We start from the raw sequence: 21,944 nt of genomic DNA, 5'->3' as shown, positions 1-21,944 counted from the left end.
TATCGTACCTTAATGCTGGAAAGAGAGGGGATCTCCACAATGGCGTATATCTATTGTAGTTTGATATCTTCATAAGCTCTATCATTCTTTTCCATATACGCCAAACTGCGATTATAATCTTGAATTTAGTCTTCTTATAATAGCTAGTCTCTAGTTGGCGTAAAAGTACTCCTCGTGCACTCCTGCCTATTGCCAGCTCATAGATCGAGGGAGGTTCAGTGTTTAAAGCCTGCTGGCTGCTACCCACACCAGGTATAAATATTAGAGCGATTTGTTGTAAAAAAGTTGCATAGTAATAAAATCTAAGATTGGGGACAGATCATCCACCTCGCACTTGTGGTAGCGCTAGGAATTTAAGGGAGCGCCGGATTTTTGAATATTTCCAGACACACTTGCTGAAAATGCTGTCTACGTTTTTTAAGAGTGAATCTTCTATTGCTAGTGGTATTGATCTAAACAAATAGAGAACCTTAGGAAGCATGGCCACCTTGAGAATATTACATCTACCTATAAGAGTTATATGTAATCTATCTAGGTTACGCAGGTCTGTACTCATCTTATCTATCATAGGAGTCATATTTATATTCCAGATTTCTTCTATTTTACTGCTGATTTTAATGCCTAGATAGGTTACCTCATCAAGCCTTCGGGAGTCTTTACACAGGGTATTGGAGTTACATAGGATCTGGGTTTTCCCTACGTTTAATCGGTAGCCAGACTTGCGGCCATATTCATAAGCTAGGTTCTGAATTCGGCTAATTGCATTTACCGGATCAGTGGTAACTACTGCCAGGTCATCAGCATAAGCCATGATCTTAGTTTCTGATCCATTCCTCGTGACTGGTATAATTACTTGATCTTGTAATATTTGTTCTATAAAAATGTCGATGTAGAGGGCAAATAAGATTGGGGAACAGGGACAGCCTTACCTTGTCCCTCTTGCGATATCTATCGATTTTGATTCCTGTCCCATGATATTTAACCTGGCGTAAGGCCTGTGATACATTGCTTTAATTGCAGTCATGAAGCCAGACCCAAATCCTCTCTGTATCATGGTATTCCATAGATATTGCCATGAAACGCAAGCAAATGCCTTATTGGCATCCAGGAGGATCATAGCCATCCCTTCACTCGCGGTCTCAGTTATATCGAACAGAGCAATAGCACGTCTGATATGGTCTGTTGTGCTTCTTATTGGTATGAAGCCGTGCTGACATGGTGAAACAAGGTTGGCTATGATCCCCCCTAGTCGTGACGCAAGAATTTTTGAATAAAGTTTAGTTCTGCGTTCATCAAGGATATAGGTCTGTATGATGCAGGGGTGTCAGTTGGTTTCACCTTTTTTAAAAACACCACTATATCTGCTCCCTGCCAGCAATCTGGGGGTATCCCACTATATTGTATACCAAGATACAGATCTAGGAGTATCGGGGTTATTTCGTCTTGAATTGACTTATATAGCTCCAGGGGGATCCGATCGGGCCCTGCCGCTTTACCTGAGGCCATTGATTTCAGAGCTACTAGCACCTCCTCCATCGTAATTTCCTTTTCCAGCTCTTGTCGCTGTGCTTCAGTGAGCCTACGACAGTTGCCTAAAATTAGCTCTGTTTCGTTATGGAGCATAGAGTCAAGGTTGTCCTGCTGATATAAATCTTGATAAAAATTTCAAAAATCTTGATGATGTCCTTTAATTGAGTGTGACATTTACCGTCTTGGGTTCTTATAACAGTGATGTTATCTCTGGTTGTTCTTTGTTTAGTTCGTAGGGCAACTATCTTACCAATCGTCTCGTCACATTCGTATCTTTCATTCCCATGTGTCTGATAGCAGGATGCCCCCTTTCTTATATAATAACTGTTTATTTCTGCTTTCATAATGGTTATCTTTTGTCGCAATACTAATTCTCCCACTTCTTGTTTTTGTCTGATTGCCTTAGTGTGTTCCTCTTCTAACTGTCCCCATGTAGCTATCAGATCCGATATCTCTTTCTTTTCTTGCTTTATCTTTTTACCCACAAAACGTATTGTTTCCCCGCTAAGACCTGCCTTAAAGCTATCCCAGACTATGCCTCTCGAGGAACTAGAAACGATTCAACTCATAATATTGTATGGCCCATTGTTTAATGTGCTTAAGATATTCATCATTAATTAATAAAGATCTATCAAACGTCCATTTTGCCTGTGGTTGGTCTTCTATCTGAGATGCTAGGTCTATGAGAAGAGGGTTATGATCTGACATTGACCTAGGCAGTTTCTTTATCCCAGCGGTTGTGATCAGAGAGGGTGATACCAATAAGTAGTCCAGCCTAACATACTTCTTGTGTGGATTTGAAAAGTAGGTATACCCGGGATCAACTGGATGTTTTACTCCCCACACATCCCTCAGATCATAAGTATCCCGCAATGCCAACAGGGCTCGATGAACCCGGGGTTTCCTACCATGATGCCTCTGCATTCCCCCACTCCCAGTATCGTAATGGATGTTCAGGTCCCCACAGATCACCAAAGGGCCAGACCAGGATGTTAGCTCAATTTCTAAGTCATTAAAAATGTGTGGGTCGTCTTCATTTGAGCCATATACTGTGCAGATAATCAGTCCCGTTTTGAGCTGTACGATAGCCCATCTTCCCCTCTTATCTTCCAATACTCGTTTAGCGGGACCAATACTATTCTTTACGTGGATTGCTACTCCCCTGATAGTTGAAGTTTGGGTGGAGCAGGCAAGAAGGTTATAGCCCCTTATGGCTAACAACTCTCTTTTCCCCCAGGGAATATGGGTCTCTTGTTGGCATATTATATCAGTTTTAAGGCTTCTTAATATTTCACCAACTCTAAAGCATTTTTGTTTGTCATTGAGTCCACCAATGTTAACTGAGCAAATAGTTATTCTACCCATCTGGGTCATTTGATTTGTTTAAGCGCTCTTGCTTGTTTAAGGTTATTTTCCCCTTTGTTATACCCTCTCCATTTATTTGTTTTTTCCCCCCTGTGCCCAGCTTCCCACCCACCCTCTCAAAACCCCTTCCTCTAGCCACCCCCCAACCCCCCGTGCCCTAAGACCCTGCCACCACTCTTTCCCCTGTAGAAAGGCATCCAGACTGGGAAGTCTGTAGTGATGGATGATGCCCCCAAACCCAGCATTCGTTTAACGACAGTTAGGTTTCTAGAAACCCTAGAGCGACATTGAGAAGAGGAAAAGGAAAAAGACAAAGTGACAGAGAAGTTCCCAGCACCTTCTCATCCACCTCCTAGCCTTCCCCCTAAAAAAAAATATTCCCGCTGGAGTGTTATTGGTTGCTATTTATGCTGGGGAGAGAGAGAGAGACAGAGAGAGAGAGAGGAAAAAAGGATAGCAATTTCACATATTTGATCATTGAAGAATGGTCTATTTCTTATGGTCCCAGGCTTCCAGATGTTCTTTAACTTTAATTTCGGAAGTGAAGAACCGCGTGTGGTCTCCGTTGATCACTTTCAGACGCGTCAGATTCAGCAGATATGCCTGTCCCCCCCGATCCTGTACTGGCTTAATCATCTGGCGAAGACGCCATCGTCTCTCCACTGTGTAGTGGCAAAAATCTGGTTGGACAAAAAATGAATAGTCTCCTCCATTACGCTTTGATATTGGCTTAGCTTTTTCATAAATTGCCTGCCGGAGTAAAAAATTACCGAAATAGACGAGCATCGCCCGGGGCTTTGTGTCAGGCTTCGGTGGGTGCTTAAGGATAAAAGGTACCTGATGTACTCTCTGCACCTCCGTTGATCATTCCCACCCCTCAAGATCTGGAAAAGCCTTCGATAGCATATTGACCATATAAGCCCGCGCATCAGACCCTTCCTTTCCCTCTGGTACACCTAGCACTCGCAGGTTGTTTTGACGTTGCTGATTTTCATGGTCCTCTAGTTTCCATTATATATCGATTATTTGAGCGTCATGAGCATTCAAGGCTGTGCGTTCGGCTGCTAAGTCATTCTCTAAGGTCTCTGTTCGAGCTTCCAAAGTGGACATCCGCTCTTTGATGTCAACACATGACTTCGCCACCTTCTTTACGGCCCCTTGAATTTTACGCATAGCCGTCTGTGCGTGTTTGCTATCTAGACGCGTTTCTTCGCGGTGGGAGAGAATGCACTGAAGGACCGTGTCCAGAGTAGGAGGTTCTGCGGGTGCTACGTTATATTTTTTCGGGATTGCTGTTATGCAGGTACTAAGCAAATCGGCGCCTGAATGGTCCTATCTCAAGCTTTTTTTTTGTGGATTAGAGTGATTTGTCTTCCTTACGCACTGTAGTGACAAACTCTTTTTTTACCACTACCGGAGGCCTCCTCGCTAGAGTCTTCCAGTGACCCAGACTCAGAGCCTGACACAGACCAAACCCCGTCTGAGAGAGAAAAGAAACAGTCAATATCTTGTTCACTGTGGTTTGACGAGGCAGCATGGTTTGCCACTGGAGCCTCTGTGAGCGGGGAGTTAGACATAGTAGTGTCCGATGTAATGGCTAATGTTTGCCCCCTGACTGCATTTAGGTTGGTTTCATCTATGCTGTTAAGTAACTCCAGTTGTAAACAGGGAGTAGGACCAGTAGAACCAGTGAGGGAGGGCGTCGGGGGGGGGAGAACTGGTATAATAGACTGGGTATCCTTACTTGCATCAGCTGCCGCTGTGCTAGTTGTGGACTCAAGTTCTTGCACAACACCAGAGTACCCAACAGCTTCCCCAATCTCCTCCTTGTCATCTTTACCTCTCCCCCCCCCTGTAATTGCTCACCTTCTTGCACTGGCAGCTTCTTTAACCCCTTGTGTGCCCCGCCCTTTCCCCGCCCTGTGCCGGGCGTTGAATTAGCGGGCGGGGTTCATGACGAGATAGTCTCGTCATGGGCACAGCGCAACCGCGGCCCATGACGAGACCATCTCGTCATGGGCACTCAAGGGGTTAAACCGGATACTACACACAGAAGATCCAAGACAGAGGGCTCATTAACAGGAGGCAGTGTGATACGGTTTTTCCTCTCATCTGCCTTATCGCTCCTAGCACCTACAGCCCCCACTATTGATTTTCTCGCTGCTCCTTGTCGTGGCTGAGGCTCTGGGTTAGTAGCTTTAGGAGGCGAACCAGCAGCTGCAGTCAGACCAGACCTTGTTTTCCCCTTGACCGCTGTAGCCGAGATTTTTGGGGCCATGGTTACACAGTGAAACACTGGGGAGACACCCCAGCAAAACCGGCAGCACTTGCCCTGTTCTCCACCGACCGTCAAAATTCGCAAAGAGACAAGGAGCGCTCTCGCGAGCTCCGCACAGCACAGCACGGCCTCCCACTGACTAGAACCGTCGTAGAGACTCAGGTGGGTAAAAAGTGAGCTCGCTCCAGCCATCTCCCGTACTCCGGTCCGTTTTTTCCTTTCCTCTCTGGTTTTACCTCTCGTAAAAGCTGCTACTGCTTTAACGATTCCCGTTTCTTAATATTTGGCATTTTTCAAAAGAAAGAGTTCGCCTTTGATTTATGAGTCTATTCCGGGTCTTTGTAGTGCTTTTATTGCCGGTTATTTTCCTGCCGTATTCTTTTTCCGTTCCGAAGGTAGAGACGCAGTTTGGGAGGCAGCCAAACGACTGACTCACTGAGTCGCCATCTTGCCTACAAGGACAACAATTTCCCTTTCTGAGGCCAATCTAAAGCCATAGCTGGACTCGTTTCTCCTTTCAAATGTTTTTCTCTTTCAACGTCCCTGACCGTCTTTTCTCCCTTTCCCTCAGGTATCTTCTTTTGCATCTTGATTCTTCTTTCTTCTACCATATCTAAAAACGTCTTTTCTTCCCTCTTCAGACTACAAGTGAGATTATTTCTAAATACTGATTCTAAAGTTAATTCTCTAGTTTCTAAGAAAAATTCACCTAAAACGTTACCAGGTTTTACCCTATTCAATTTAGGAACTACGGGTACTCGTGAAAAAATGTTATCTTCATCAGAAAAATAATATTCTAGTTTCCCTGTTTTATAAAACAAACTTGCTAATACACTACATGTTATTCCATATGTCACTGGAAGGTGGTGGTATGTAACTCCCTCAGACACTGATGCAGGTAACTGCATGCAGACGTAGCAGTCTCTCACATCCATGGTTTTTACATATTCATATAACAACTATGAGAAGACATTGTTAGAAAAATCAGTTATGGATCTAACCTTATGTAAGTAAGTTCTATCTATTTCTCTAGTTGGATGAATATCATTAATCTTTTCTACATTAGACTTATTCTCACTATGACCTTCTATTGTTTCAAACGTTACTTTAAATGAAACTATTAAAGCTAATACACTCCACATAAGCATTAGCAATCCTGTACAACAGCAACACACCTTGCACCATCTTCGAAGGAACACAAATGTAGATTTTCTACCTTCTGTGTTTGCCATTTCGGAAAATGATCAGTGTCTTTTGACTTAGCCTCGTCCACTCACGACTAGTTTTGTCTAAACCCAAGGCTCTAGGCGCCTACTTGGTTCCTTTCGGATAAGTCTCCTATTCAGTATTTTCACATTTTTCTTCTGGAACATCTTGGTTTCCTCAATTCGGCATTTGATCGTCTTTCACTTTACTCTCACAGTCTTGGTTCAGAATTTCCTGAACATCCGTCTCTTCTCCGATGTCGGATAAGATAACTCTCAGGATTTTCCGAATCTTCGTCTTCCTCAACCACTTCTGGTATAGTCACACCTAGATTCCCTTGGCTGTCTGCTTCCTCTTGTACTTCAGGAAGTGCCACGTATGTCCATTCTGGTCACTTATACTTCTGGTTGGGTTTCTTAGTCCGTTTTCCCTTCTCCAAGGGTGTCTGATCAATGTCTTTTGAATTCTCTTGGCTAGACACCTCATTCACTTGTTCAGCTCTAGATGACTTTACTCGTGTCAATCGATATCTTAATCTCTTTACCTTGTTTGGCCAAACTACCTCCTTTGCTGGCCTTTTCAACTTACTTCCCTTTTCACTTCTCTCAGTTTTCCATGCTCTTTTCCTCAGGCCTCGGTCTTCTTGTACTTCTTCGTCACTGTCCTCAGATTCAGTTCCACCTTGACTCTTACTTTCGGTAGTTTTTCTTTCCACAACTTGCTTTTCCTTATCTAATTCTGTCCCTCCTCGTGTTTCTTCCACGCAATCTTCCTGCTGACTAACTGTCCCTTCTTCTACCTGGATGTGTGGTTTCCCTACACTTCCTCGGGGGTCTTCCGCAACAATCTTTCCCTCTCTCTCTGTATCTAGTACCTCACCATCTACTTCTGTGACTTCAGGTGGAATTTCTCTCGATTTTACATGTGGAGCTTCTTTATCGAGGATTTCTTTGACAGTCTCTTCACTATTTTCTTTTACTCTTTCATGTACCTGTACTTGTTCAGTATCTGACTCTGAGCTAGTGTCAGAAATCTCCAATCTCCTTCTTAATGGTAGATTCTCTGGTGCTATAACTGGACTTGATTCTAACTCCCCCCTTTCAGGAGTTAGTCTTGTTCTTGTTTCTTCTGAATCTGACTCTGAACTGGTATCAGATTCTTCAAAGTATTCTTCACTGTTATTCGCTGGATTAGGAATTCACAAGGTATGACTAGCATGAATCCAATTTTTCACTCCGGCACATTTCATAGCTGTCGTCATGGTCAAGATTACTTGACATAGTTTACCCCACCTTGGGACCAGACAATGTCTTCTTCTATGCACTTCAACTCTTACCCAGTCTCCTGGACTTAGATCATGAGCTGGCTTCTTTTCAAGAGTGGTTGCATCCGATCCAACCTGATGAAACACAGAATGAACGGAATCAGCCAACCCCTTGCAATAATCCAACACTAAGTCATCAGATATAGGCAGTAGTTTGTTGACAGGAATGAAAACATGTCTCATTGCCCTCCCCATTACTATTTCATGGGGACTCAATCCAGTATTCCTATCAGGGATAGATCTAATAGTCATGAGCACTAGAGGCAAGACATCAGGCCATTTTAACCCCTGTGGCTAAACACATTTTTCCCAATCTATTTTTAATGGTGCCATTCACTTGTTCTACCATACCAGAAGCCTCTGGGCGATAAGCACAATGCAGTTTCTGCTGTACATTCAATGCTTCACAAATCAGTTTTATGATTTCATTATGAAAATGCTTTCCTCTATCTGATTCGATCGTGACTGGAAAACCAAATCTGGGAATGAATTTTCTCAATAGTAGTTTTGCTACAGTTATTCCATCACTCCTTCTAGTTGGGTATGCTTCCACCCATCGTGAAAATAGGCAAACTACCACTAGAACATACCTCAGTCTATTGCAGGGGGGGCATTTCAATGAAGTCAATCTGCAATCTGGTGAAAGGCCCTCCTTCCCGTCCTGTCGTTCCTAGGCTCACCACTGTTTTTCTTCCAGGATTTTATTGCTGACATATAAGGCATCTCTGACACAGGCTCTCAGCAACAAGTCTAAACTTGGCATTATACCATGTCTGTTTGAAAAGCCTAATCATAGCATCCCTTCCTACATGTGCTTGTTCATGATACATCCGTGCCATGGCAGAGACCATGTTATCAGGCATGACTGGTCTTCCATCCCGATAAACCCAAACGTGATCTGTCTCTCGGGGTGCACATCCTGATTTTATCCACTGTTTCCTTTCCTCATCTCCTGCTTCTTCTTGTAACTGCCTCACCTCCTCCCATGTATTCACAGTGTTAGTAAAAAGTAAGGGACATGAATTCATTTCCTTTTCCCTGCCTCGATTAACCGAATTCTGGTTGCGTGCACAATATTGTGCCATGTCATTTGCAAACTCGTTCCCCGCCGATATATAATGTGCAGCACATTTTACTACTGCCAATTGCTTAGGCAGCTGTATCGCCTCAAGCAACTTTCCAACCACTTCAGCATTCCTTATAGGAGTTCCACTCAATGTCAAGAATCCTCTTTGGGACCAAATCTGCCCAAAGTCATGCAACACACCAAAGCCGTAATGACTATCAGTAATCACAGTGACTCTCAGATTCTTTCCCAACTTGCACGCTCTTGTTAATGCAAATAGTTCAGCAACCTGGGCTGATATCACTCCTTTCAGACAAGATGCTTCCAGTACAGCTGCTACAGTACATACTGCGTACGCTGCACTCAAAATCCCTTCATCTGTTCTCAAGCATGACCCATCCACAAACATCACATAGTCACTTTCTTTCAGAGTTACATCTTTTATATCAGGGCATGGCTTAGTACAAAAATCAAGCACTTCCAGACAATCATGATCCACATCATCCCTGACTTCCGCATTCTCAGCATCAGGTAACAATGTGGAAGGGTTCACATTAAGACACCTCACAAGGGTCACATTTGTTGCACCTAAAATTACCTTCTCATACTTAGTTAGACGACTATGCATCATAAACTGAGTGCGACTCCTAGTTAAAAGGATCGCCACGTCATGAGGCACAAACACTCTCAGGATATCCCATCACAATTCCTTCACTCTGTTCCAGGCTCCTACAGGTAGCTGCTACAGCTTTCAGACAACCAGGTAATGCCACAGCTACAGGATCTAGTATAGCTGAAAAATATGCAATTGGTCGCTTCAATTTTCCATGTTTCTGCATTAGTACAGATAATGCACATCCATTTCTTTTGCTGCAATAGAGCTCAAACTCTTTTTCATAGTCAAGCATGCCAAGAGCTGGGGCTTCACACAAACCATCTCTCAATTGTTTAAAAGCCTTCAATTCTTCCCTATTTAATTCAATGGGGTCTTTTACATCACTCTTTGTCAAATGTAGCAGAGGTTTTGCAATCAGTCAGAAATTGCTGATCCATTGACGGCAGTACCCAGCCATTCCAAGAAACATTCTCACCTCTCTTTGATTCATTGGGGCTCTCATTCCTTTGATTATCCTGATCGTATCTGCAGTCACTTTTCTTAGCCCTTTTTCAATTTTATGGCCTAAATACTGTACCTCCTTTTGACAAAATTGTAATTTTGATGGGAATACTTTAAGTCCTCCATTTGCTAAATGATTCAGCAATGCAACAGTATCCACTACACAGGCTTCTCTAGTTCTCGATGTCACCAATAGGTCATCGATTTACTGGACTAGTACCGAACTTTCTGGCATTTTTAAATCTTCTAGGGACTTCTTCAGAAACTGATTAAATATCGATGGACTTTCTGTATACCCCTGTGGGATTCGGCACCATGCCAAAGTACGTTTGTCAAACCGGAACGCAAAAATCTGTTGGCTGTCAGGGTGCAATGGAATGGAAAAGAAAGCATGACACAGGTCAATGACTGTGTACCATTCTGCATCATGAGGAATCTGGTATAGAATCACAGAAGGGTTTGGTACGATGGGACAACATGATACAACAATTTTATTCACCTTTCTCAGGTCTTTCACTATCCTGACAGTTCCGCTTTTTCAGACCCATAATTGGCGAATTGCATGGACTACTCATTATTTATCTCAAAATACCTTGTTCAATCATTCTGTCTAATATAGGAGTAACTCCTGCAGTTATCTCAGTGTGAAAATTATACTGTGGAATATTTGGGTAGCTTACTCCTTCCTTTACAGTAATTTTTACAGGGTCGTCATTTCTCATTAGTCCCACATCTTCTCCTGTGAAATCCCATACCTCCATTTTCACTGTTTTCTTTAATTCCTGAGGCAAATCCTCTGGGTCAAATACAGCAAATTCCTCAGTAACCTCAGGCTCCATATTGGCTATAGTCATTTTGTACAGTACATCCTCGTCAGGGGTCTCACAGGTTATGCCAACAGGAGTACAGAAAATCGTGCAGTTCATCTTACACAGCAAATCCCTCCCTAACAAATTTACAGGGCTGGTGTCGCACACGACAAAACGGTGCGTATCGGAAAATTTCCCTATTTTAACCTGAACTCGTTCAGTAAGATACGTTTTTATCTGTCTGTTTGAGACTCCAACTACTTGGATTGTGTCATCCGAGAGAGGAAGATGTTTAACGTCAGCTGATCTAACAGTTGAATGAGTAGCACCAGTATCTACTAGGAAAGTAATGTTTGCATAATTTATCTTTCCATCCACAAAAGGGCCTGTCTGGTCTACTTCCAGAGTTGCGCCAAGTACGCACTCTTCTTCCTCTCCTCGGCACTGTCAATAACTCTCTTCTGACTCACTCTCATCGCGTTGCAGCCAATACTGCGAGACAGCACCAGCGCGCGGCAGCTTAGTTACCTGTTCTTCGGTGTAGAATCCTATCCCATTACTGTATCTCTGAGGGTTTTCGCTCTGTGGAAAAGGCGGTTTTTGCACCTGACACTGTTGGGCAACAACCTGCTGCTGTCGCTGTGTTCGAAAACTCACCTCATTCTGCACCTGTGGATTTATTGATGCATTATCGCCATTAGCACTTGGGGGTAATTTACACTCGGATTTCCAATGCCCTATCTTTCCGCAGTTATGACATGACCAATTCTTTTTGGCTTCTTCTATACTAACCTGTCCTTTTCCTTTCCCAAAATTGGGTTTTTGTTTCATATGGCTCATGCCATTTGCCTGTTCAATCAGTTGGGCTTCCTGTCTTTCTGCCACTTTAACCTGAGCCCACATGACCTTTTCTTTTAACTTACGTTGCTTGACTTCAATCTCATCGCTAAAATACTTTGCATGCCTCAATACTTCGTCTATCTTTTTATTTTGCCAATCCACAGTATGCTGTTTAATCATTTCACTTACTTCAGGTCGCAACCCGTACACAAATTGATATACAAAATGACTTAAATCTTTCTCACTCAAATTTTCATCACCACTGTATAGTTTAAAAGCTAATAGCAATATCTCATAATAGGCATGTACAGATTCTTTTACTTCTTGGCGAGTTCTATCAATCTTTACCCAATCAGTTTCTTTTGGAGGTACTTTTTTTTTCAAAAAGGTAACTACCTGTTCGTATTTTCTCATTACCTCTTGGTCAGGAGCACGTGTTTTAGGATCTCTAGGGTATTCCTGAGTAGGCCAACCTATTGTAATTTTACATTCTGCCCATAGATCTGCTGGCAAAATTATGTCAAATAGACTATTCAAATCTATCCACAGCACTTTTGATAATTTGACAACCTGTCTACCTGCCTATACCATTCCACCGGCTTCTCGCGAAGACGGGGGAAGTCATTTGTTAATGATAAAATGTCCTGTCTGGTCCAGGGAACATGCACATAACCTCCTCCTGGGATCTCCCTCATGGGACACTCAGTTACCACTTTTTCCTTTTCTCTTACTGGGAAGCTGCAAACGTTTTGTCCGTTGTATCGTCTCGTTTCCGAAACCACCTGCTTTTCCATTTATCTACATCGCCCCATTTTCTTAACAATTAGCTCTTTAATTTGAGTCAATCTTCCTGCGGTATTCAAATTCTCAATGTCTTTTTCAGCAAAGTCTACTCTATATGGTTTCTGTAATGACTTTATTTTCTCAAAATCGATACCCATTTCACTCGATACTTCTTCCAATTTTTCATGCAAATTTCTCGCCCTCCATGTTATACTTTTACATAGAAACATTAGCTCTTCATCCTGATATGCTTTTAACTTTTCTGTTGGAATCGTTCCTACTATTAGTTCTTCCAAAGTTATTTTTAATTTTGCCACATCTAAAGGTCGAGGTTCGACATCTTTTTGCTGTAAGTTCCTTAACCATTCACTTAGTTCATCAGAAGTGGGACCTACAGGAATTATTTAATTCCTTACTCGTTCTAGACTCTTTGGGGATCCTGGTACTGATTCTGTTGTCATTAGTGTTTTATTTGTTGGACTCTGATTCACTGTCAAATATTTAGGAGTACGTACCCCAGAAGTTCCTACCAATTGTCCCCATGGATTTTCTCCTGAATCCCTTTTTTCCGTTTCAGCTTGTTTATTACCGTTGTAAGGGATCGTTAGACAATGCTCACTATCCTTTTGCTTATCAAAGACAGGCATCACTGGTCCTATTGTTACAGGAACAGTTACAGCGTCCATATTTTTGGTCAATTCCCTAATCTTTTCAGTTAATTCCAGGGTAGTTCTGGCTAATTCAGCTGAGTTTTCATTTGTCATTCTACCGGGCTGTGTATTTTCTGATTCTCTAAAGGGATTGTTTTATTCTACCTCAGGTGGTGTTGGCTCAAATTTTATATTTTGTGGTGCCTCTTTTACTGGCGCACTTGGTGTCAACAACGTAGAATTTGGTTGGTATGGGGGAGGATTTTTATAGAACATGTCCTCGAGTACATCATCCTCCGACTCATTCACACCATACTTGTAGCCTTCTGATCCTGTATTGTTTCTCTTCTCTGTACACTTTCTACTACTAGTCTCTTCAGCATTTCTCATAGGGATCATCCCATCAGCTATATTTGTACTCCGCAATCTCCTCATTCTGTCATCCTGATTCTCCTGTCCACACGGTCTACCAAACATGTATTTATACCTTCCGTCACTCCGCTGTCGCTCCCTTTCATACATCTCATCTTCCAATTCTGTTAATGCTTCAAACTGAGTAGGTGTAGGTCTTGGTTCTAATCTCATCATCCTTTCTCTTAAGTTCCTTAATACCGCTAAACTAAATGAACAATTTTCTGGAAACGCTAAAACTCTGTCAGCTTTTGTATACTTTGCCCAATTAGCAAGCCAAATACATGTATGATACCCATATTTTGAAACCATGAAGGATGCGGGCGGTTTCGGTGGAGGAAGCAACTGTCCCTCTCTAGTCACAATCATCTTATCCTTTTTAAATAGATTCTTGATCTTCCCAATCCATGACTTTTTCACTTTCTCTGGTGGATCGTAATACATCATTTTCCTTATTCTGTATCGCTAGATTTCCTCTACGACTATTCTGTGGTCTTATCCAATCGTAGCGCGACTCACACTAACGCACCAATCAGGAGCGTCTATGTCACTTTTGTAATTCTCCAATCCCAGCGCGACTCACACTAACGCACCAATTTGAAGTGTTTACGTCACCCTGTCACTTCTCCACTCCTAGCGCGGCGTACACTAACGTACCAATCCGGAGCGTTTACGTCTCTTAATGGCTGGCCAATCCCAGCGCAGTCTTTCTGACGTCAGCTTTTTCGCTACTCCTGCTTCTGCTGACCCCTTTACAAATTTTATCGGCAAACTTTCTCTATGTTCTTTTTCACTCAAAATCTGTTAAAAACCAAAGAGATAGTTTTGACCTTTTTCACAAGAATTCCGTATTTCTCGAGGGGAACAACCTTTACAACGCAACTTTTACAACGCACTGCCATTACAACGAAACTGTTACAACGCAAGTGGATTTACAACGCATGCCATTACAACGCAAGTCTTTACATCGACTTGCGCTAGATGGCGTGCTAACATTACAAATAGTGTAGTTTACTATCCCAACACCTTCCCTGCTGTTAAGTGGACTGGAGTTGGAATAGTAAATTACACTTTTCTAATGTTAGCAAGCCATCTAGCGCAAGTCGATGTAAAGACTTGCGTTGTAATGGCATGCGTTGTAAATCCACTTGCGTTGTAACAGTTTCGTTGTAACAGCACACGTTGTAACAGCACGCGTTGTAACGTCATACATCCATTTCTCGAGAACAGCGCTTACCTCTGCCCCACCACCGAATTATTCCATTCGCCGATAAAGTAGCACTTCCCTCTACCTTCCTCCCTTCTAACAAGCAATGGCTAACCGTTTCTCTGGAGATAAAACACATGTAGAGACTACTCTGCTCCTGAGAATTAAGGCCAGAGTTTCACGATAAAGCCGAATGCTATTTCACTTACACACATTCATACAGAAAATGTAGTCCATTTACACAAGAATCCTGTATTTCTCGAGAGCAGCGCTTACCTCTGCCCTTCCACAGAATGATTTCATTCGTTGATAAAGTAGCACTTCCCTCTACTTTACCCTTCTTACAAGCTTAGGGGAGACCTATTACCTTTCCAGTGATAAGCGTAATCAGAGCTCACAATTGACTCCTGTTCTTAAGACCGAAATTTCACAGGTGGCCTTCGCTATCCATACACCACTTTCATACAGAAATGTTCCTACCGATAACACACAACGATGTTACCAATTTGAACCCAGACAATGCGTCGTGCGACTCCAATTGTCACACATGTTCCCCGTGTACCTACAGGGCAACAAGACAATATACCGTGCGACTTCACTTGCCACACGTTTCCCCCGTGTACCTACAGGGCATCCAACTTCCTACATCCTAGAAGTCTTCAGAAACAACATAGAACGCGACGCAACTCAACATAAAATGTTAGAACATAAATCAACAATCAATCAAACGTCCGCAGTCAATAATCACCAAACCAATGCAATAAAACGATAACTCTGCTACCAGAAAAAGCGCTCCAGCGGAAAAGGGGGGGCAAATTTACATATTCTCCCTGCGTCACAGATCCGTCAGCCGCTCTTATTCATTCACACACGCATTCATTTGTGGGGCCCATAACACCAACACTCACACGTTCTCACTCTGAATCCGCACGCAGGAGGACGATGAATCCGCTGGACATGTGGGGGGGAGGTACCTTATTACCTATAGGGAAGGAAAATGTGTTACAAAATATACATATTTACATCAACACCTATAGGATCCTAATCTTAACATCAAGGCACTCCACCACTTGGTCTATGGACCAATTAGTTGGACTGGTTGATGGTGATTTAGAACCAGTTAAAACACATAAAAGCCTCAGAATCCTTTCTAGTGATCTACTTGAAGAACCCCAAACTCATTTTCTGCTAATCAATGTTTAGTTTATCTAATTTCTTACTTGCTATTATATAATTAGCATTTCGGTCAATCATGTTTTTATTTTAATCAATCAACACAAGTTTGCATGACATTTTATATTTAACTATTCTTGCTATCGGGGGTCTTTTCTAAATCAATTGGCTCTGCATAACCCAAATCCTTTTTCTTAATCGTCCCAAATTCAAAGCAGGCCAAGACTCAATAAGTCCGAAAAGTTCTCTCGCTCAGCACGGCACAGTCCCAAAGATATCCAAAGGACCAAGCAGTCGTGCAAGCGAATCGATCATGCAATTTCTGGACACCCTCCTCCGGACACAATTTTTCTAAGGTGGCCCTCTCGAACGACATACAGCTAACATCTAACCCCTCCCTATTCTACTACCCTTTTTATTATAAGATTCTGAATAACATGAAACATTTATTGAACTGGGAAGAAATGTGATTGGCCAATCTTGCAAAAATTGTTACACGATCCAATTTTCTCAGAGTCTTGGGTTCTCAGAGACTTAGCTTGGTCATATCCTCAGTTTATGTAATTCACATGCAACTATGTTGATTCTTCATTATAGGTGACTATTGTAAACCAAATGGCTTTTTTGTGTGCGGCAATTGTTCAGTTTGCAAAATAGGCAAGAATAGAACCAGTGAATTCTCATATAACACAAACAAAACCATGTAATTTATTAATTGTAATACGACCTACGCCATTTACATTATAGGCTGTGCTTGTGGCAAGAAATATGTGGGAAGTAGTATACGTTGCCTGAAGGTAAGGGTACAAGAACACCTGCGGGCCATAAAAAATATGGATGAAAGATACTCAGTTGCGATGCACATAAAAAATGACCATCCTGAAAATAAAAACATCTGGTTTCATGCAATAGAACATGTGCTTGTAGGTGAAAGAGGGGGGAATAGAGAACTTCTCCTCAGACAGAAAGAGGCAAAATGGATCTGTGTCTTGAGGACTATGCATCAGGGACTGAATGTTAATTCAGAAATGCATTATTTTCTGTAGGATTGCAACTGCACTTCTTACTCAACTCTGGTAATATGATGTTTTGCCATAAGAATGTAGATGCCTAGAAGTACTTTTGTATATGTTTTCCATGTATTTATGCCATTATTGATGAACCCATGGACAGGATAATTTCGATGATGCAAGTGATAGATTTTAATTACAATACCAACTGAAATGTGGGGATACTTCATAAAATATGTCCTCAGGGTGATGTTAGGGCAATACATAAAATTCAAAGCGACATAGAGAAGTCCAAACCTGATAGGGTTTGGAAATATATGAAATCACAAGTGATATAGACGCTTAAAAACGGTTATATTGCCATGGGATATCACTATGACCATATTTTTGAAGAAAAACTTGCATCATGAGCTTTATAGTATACTCTTTGACATGAACTTGGGTCTCGGAATAACAGGGGTCGTTTTATTAAATGGCTATACTTTCGCAATTTGACCTATACTTTGCCTTTTGAGCACCGATTTATACATGACACCAGGTGCCGAATATATATTAGAAATTGACCTGTTAGATCGGACATGATTGTTTAGAGTTGATAGTCCGTCAAAGATGGCGGTCTTATTTATCACTCGTTATTTACTATGGTGCGTATTGGATAATACGGATTTACATCACCAAAAAGAATAGATATGTAATTCATGGAAATCATGGTAAACATGGTATTATGTGGATGACAGTAGTATATAGAGACTGTCGTTTATTTGGCAAAACATCATTAATATGATGGCAAACCGGATCTCTAACGTAAACTCGATTTAAGTATAGTCGAGTCTTACCAAAAGAAACCCTTTCAATATGGCGGATACATTTTACACGATATGTGATCGTTAGCGCATGCGTCAACCTTGAGCTTCAGCTTTTTAAGCCCGTGATCCGTTGCACTCGTCTTGCGCGTGCAGTATGGCGATGGAGTACCAGCTCTCTTAAGACTAGACGTACGGTAAGGAAAAATAGAAACTTCCTGCATTAGCTTATGATGCATGTCTGTGGCTACCCCCCTCTAGACAACATTAGAGCGAGATACTAGCTTGTTGTAACAGCAACAGCCACTGGATATTTAGAGTTCTAGGCTTGAGTTTGACAAATACGCCTTTCTAAGATGGCGGATATCGTTGACCTGATATGTGTCGGATAGCGCATGTGTCAATTCTGAGACTTAGCGTTTTAAACTGGTGTCCCGTGGAACTCGTCTTGCCTATATGGCATAAGGATGGAGTGACAGCTCAGAATATACTACATTTACGATAAATTAGGGTGAAAATCTTCTCTTATCGTGCATTTATGTATGCATGTGATGAGTTCCCGCTTAACAACTCTGTGGGCTGACTCTAGCATGTTACGATAGGAATAGCTACTTGGCATTCAGTACCATGTGCCTTAATATACTAAAGTATGAATATTCTTGTATATACGCGAATTCGGTTGTTGACATATGTCAAAAATGAACGGAGATTGATCAAACGTACAGTAAAATGCGAGTAAAAAGCCGTTCTAATATGGCGGCTTTCATTGACATAACATATATCTGAAAGTCCATGCGCCAATCATGAGATCTGGTCAGCGAGGTCTGTGACTTGCTGAACGCGCCCGTCTTAACAAGCATTGCAATAGAGTTACAACTCTTTGAGGTCCACCAATTCTGTGCTTCTTTTGAATTGGGCAATAATGGTGTTATGAATAGCCGCGCTTACGGATTATTTGGGACTAATGAGGGCAGTCTGCTAATTTTGCTGCACTTATTTATACTGATCTAGACCTATGTAACTTGTTACTATACGTACATGGTCATACGCGTATGTGTTTGTTTGACATATATAAAGGAGTTTTGTTCTTACCTTTGCTTTTTAGATCCGGAAAATAGCGATGTCCTAAAAGCTATTAAAAGATACATCTTCCTATATATAGGACATTCATCAATTTTAATACAGATTTAATAATACCATCGAACATGGCTTAAGGTATGGAACTAGTTCAAGGATATTGGAATTTGGTATAAAAAACATTGCGGTTGACGTGATTTGGTCACTTATTTGACTTTGAATAAGAGATTTGGGTGTTGTGCCGATCTTTGTGTATGCATATCATCATTGATGCATTGATATACAATTGATTGTCTGAAATATGACTGCTGACACTATGTAATTACTGTAATATATATATTCCTGTAGAAAGAAAAGCGAGGTAAAACCAGCGTATTGAAAATCATTCAAATACTGATAAGAAAATCATCTGCTGAGGTATTGAAATTATATTTGGATTTGCACATAAATGTGAAATGAAAAAACACTTGATGATGGATGAGGCTATCTTGTGGCTAGGGATAAAAGAAATGCAATATAGGACCTCTCCTTTTTTACATAAGCAAGCTGCATGAGCATTTATTTTTATTGAAAAAATAGGAGGAAATTAAGTGTGTGGTGTGTCAACATGGTCCTTTTATTAATCTTTTGACAGCACTCTATGAGTTTCCCATACTGTCTAAATTTCCGCGCTGACACACTGATTACTTCTGTTAATATTGTTCTGAAGGACTATGTGCCTGGTGAATTGGATTCATGAAACTTTGGAAATGTAAAAATTGGCATTGAATCAATACATCTGCATTTGTCAATCTGTTTGTCTTTTAAAAAAATAGTTAAAAAAAGAGAAAAATAAGCTTTTATTATAAAAAGTTTTTTTAATAATAGTTATTATTTATGTTGCAGCCCTGAAGAAGTCCTTAAACAGGACGAAACGCGTTGGCTACTAGAAGAAAGGATATGAAAATAAAGAACAATCTAAAAACACACAAATTGGATGGACTTGTATTTTGCATATGAGTGCGGATCAAAATTCCTTATATTGCTTTGAGTGAAAGTTTTCTTCCACTTTTGGGAAGCGGAGGGGTCTTGCTTCTCTGATCCTTGCACCATACATTTACTGATATTCCCGAGACAGGGATAAGTGCTGTACCTATATCCTAGACCTCTTTTGTAAATCCTTAGGTGACTATTGTTTCTCTGGGTAATTTTCACTAACTGAAATCTGGCAGTCCTCCACGTTCCTATCCTTGACCAGGAACACTGTGCTCTAAATTTAGGATGCCTGGAGATCTTCGGAGCCATCCGAGTCTGCGCAGTAGACATCGCGCTCACAAGACGGTGGCCAATTCCAAACTCCATTTTGAATGTCATGGCATGGTAGGTCCGAATGCCAACTTAAGCAAAACAAACACAAAAGAATAATTAATATGCGGAAATGAAGATTCTAATGTTAAACCCACACTAATCCCTTTATATGTTAGTATTTTCCTAGCTTATAGCGACATTTAAAGCAATAATACTCACCATTCGGCCCTAACAGGAATGCAAACGTCACCAAAGCAACATAAATCATGCACTTTTCTATCACCACACCTTCTATTGTTAATAGGCGTACGACAATTAGTTATTAAAATTATTCTGACATGCAAATAGCAATGAGTCCCGCGTGTAATTTGTGTTTATAAAAAATGCACGTTGTTTATTAATAAATCACAGCACACAGTTAATTCAAATTAATATATAAATTGATTACGTCATTAATATTTTCATGTAAAATAGAGAAGGTATACAAAATTTTGCTTTACCTGCTTCATCACGAACCATGACTCGAGTCAAGACAATACTCAGAGGACGTAGAAGTGCCGGGGACCCAAGGAACCACCTAAGGTGAGTATCTAGAAGCCTCACGGAGGTCATGTGTAGTGTAGGGACACAACCACGTTCTCCGTACAAATCAAAGTTTAAGTTGATTACACGCGGTTGCAATTTTTAAGAAAGAGGATCCTTCCCAGTGAACCCTGAAGAAACCCAGTGGAAGACAATAGGGTGGAGAGCCACCCCACCCGTGGATACCTTAGGAACCAGGATACCTGCACCAGGGAAGCCGGGTGCATAGGTGTGACGTGGCGTCGGAAACCGCCATCGAACCCAATGGAGGACTTTAGAAAGATGCCGCTGCAGGGGAAGGTGAAAGTGTCAGGTGGAGCCCAAAGGTGGATTCAAGATGTGAATAACCTGCAAGCAGAGGGGACAAAGTCTGTGCCACTCAGGAGTGACCAGGAGGCACAAAAGTTGAATGTGCACCGATGTTGGGTGCTGCTGGAGAGGGGACGGTGACCTCGAAACTGCAGCTGTGTTGACCAGGCGATGCTGTGGCAGACCAGGAGCTGTAGATGAGCTGTCCCATGTCGGATGTCGAGAATTGAGGGGTCGCTGTCCAGCAGGAGCACCAACAAGCCTTGGCAACTGCAACCAACGGGGAAGTTGAAGAAGGTGACATGTCGGGACCTGAAAAGTCCAGGAGACTCACCACAAGCAGGGGAGTCAGGGTAGGCCCAGAGCAATCAGGGGCCCACAGGCCGGAGGTTTTGGAGTCGCAAGAGGACCTCGAGCAGCTTACCAAAGAAGCAGGCCGACGGTGCAAGCAATACGGTGTGGAAGATTCTGGTCACTGAAGATGCTTGAGATAGGGGCTACTTGGAGCCCGAAGATCTTGATGGAAAGAAGCCAACAAGCCTTTGCAACGGCAAGTTAAGATGGTGCACAGGGGTTCGGTTCCTGTGGCTCCTATAAGGGATACTGGCCTCAAACTTGGTGAGAGGATAAGGCAGGCCTCAAGGGCTGTAGAGAACTACCACCTGTGTTACTGAGCCTATTGGAGTCCATAGGAGCCCAGGATCAGCAGACTGGTCAGCTTAGTTGTGGTGCCTGCAGATGCAGGGAAGTGACTCCTTCACTTCAAGGAAGATTCTTCAGGTTTCTTGGATGGCCACAGGCCTTGGAAGGGTTCCTGTATGGAGCACAGGCATGGGCGTTTCAGCAGACAAGCAGAGCAAAGAGATCAGGAGCAACAGGAGTATTCCTGGTTGCAGCCTTGATGCCCAGAGCGAAGTCCAGAGTGTTGAAGTTGAAGTGGTATCTGAATTGAATCCTGTCCCACAACGGATCTAGGGACCCACCCTCAGGTAAGCCCTTAAGTACCCTAAGGAAAGGGTTGGGACGAATCATGGTTCCCTCCCAGGGGAGGGGTTGGACATTGGGGAGGATACTCCCATGTCCTTTGTCCAGTTTCACGCCAGAGCGGGAGCCAACG

The sequence above is a fragment of the Triturus cristatus genome, chromosome 2_2, assembly GCF_964204655.1.
Source record: "Triturus cristatus chromosome 2_2, aTriCri1.1, whole genome shotgun sequence".
In the NCBI taxonomy this organism is placed as follows: domain Eukaryota; kingdom Metazoa; phylum Chordata; class Amphibia; order Caudata; family Salamandridae; genus Triturus; species Triturus cristatus.
The sequence above is the reverse complement of the archived record's forward strand: the minus strand, read 5'-3'. Positions refer to the sequence as shown.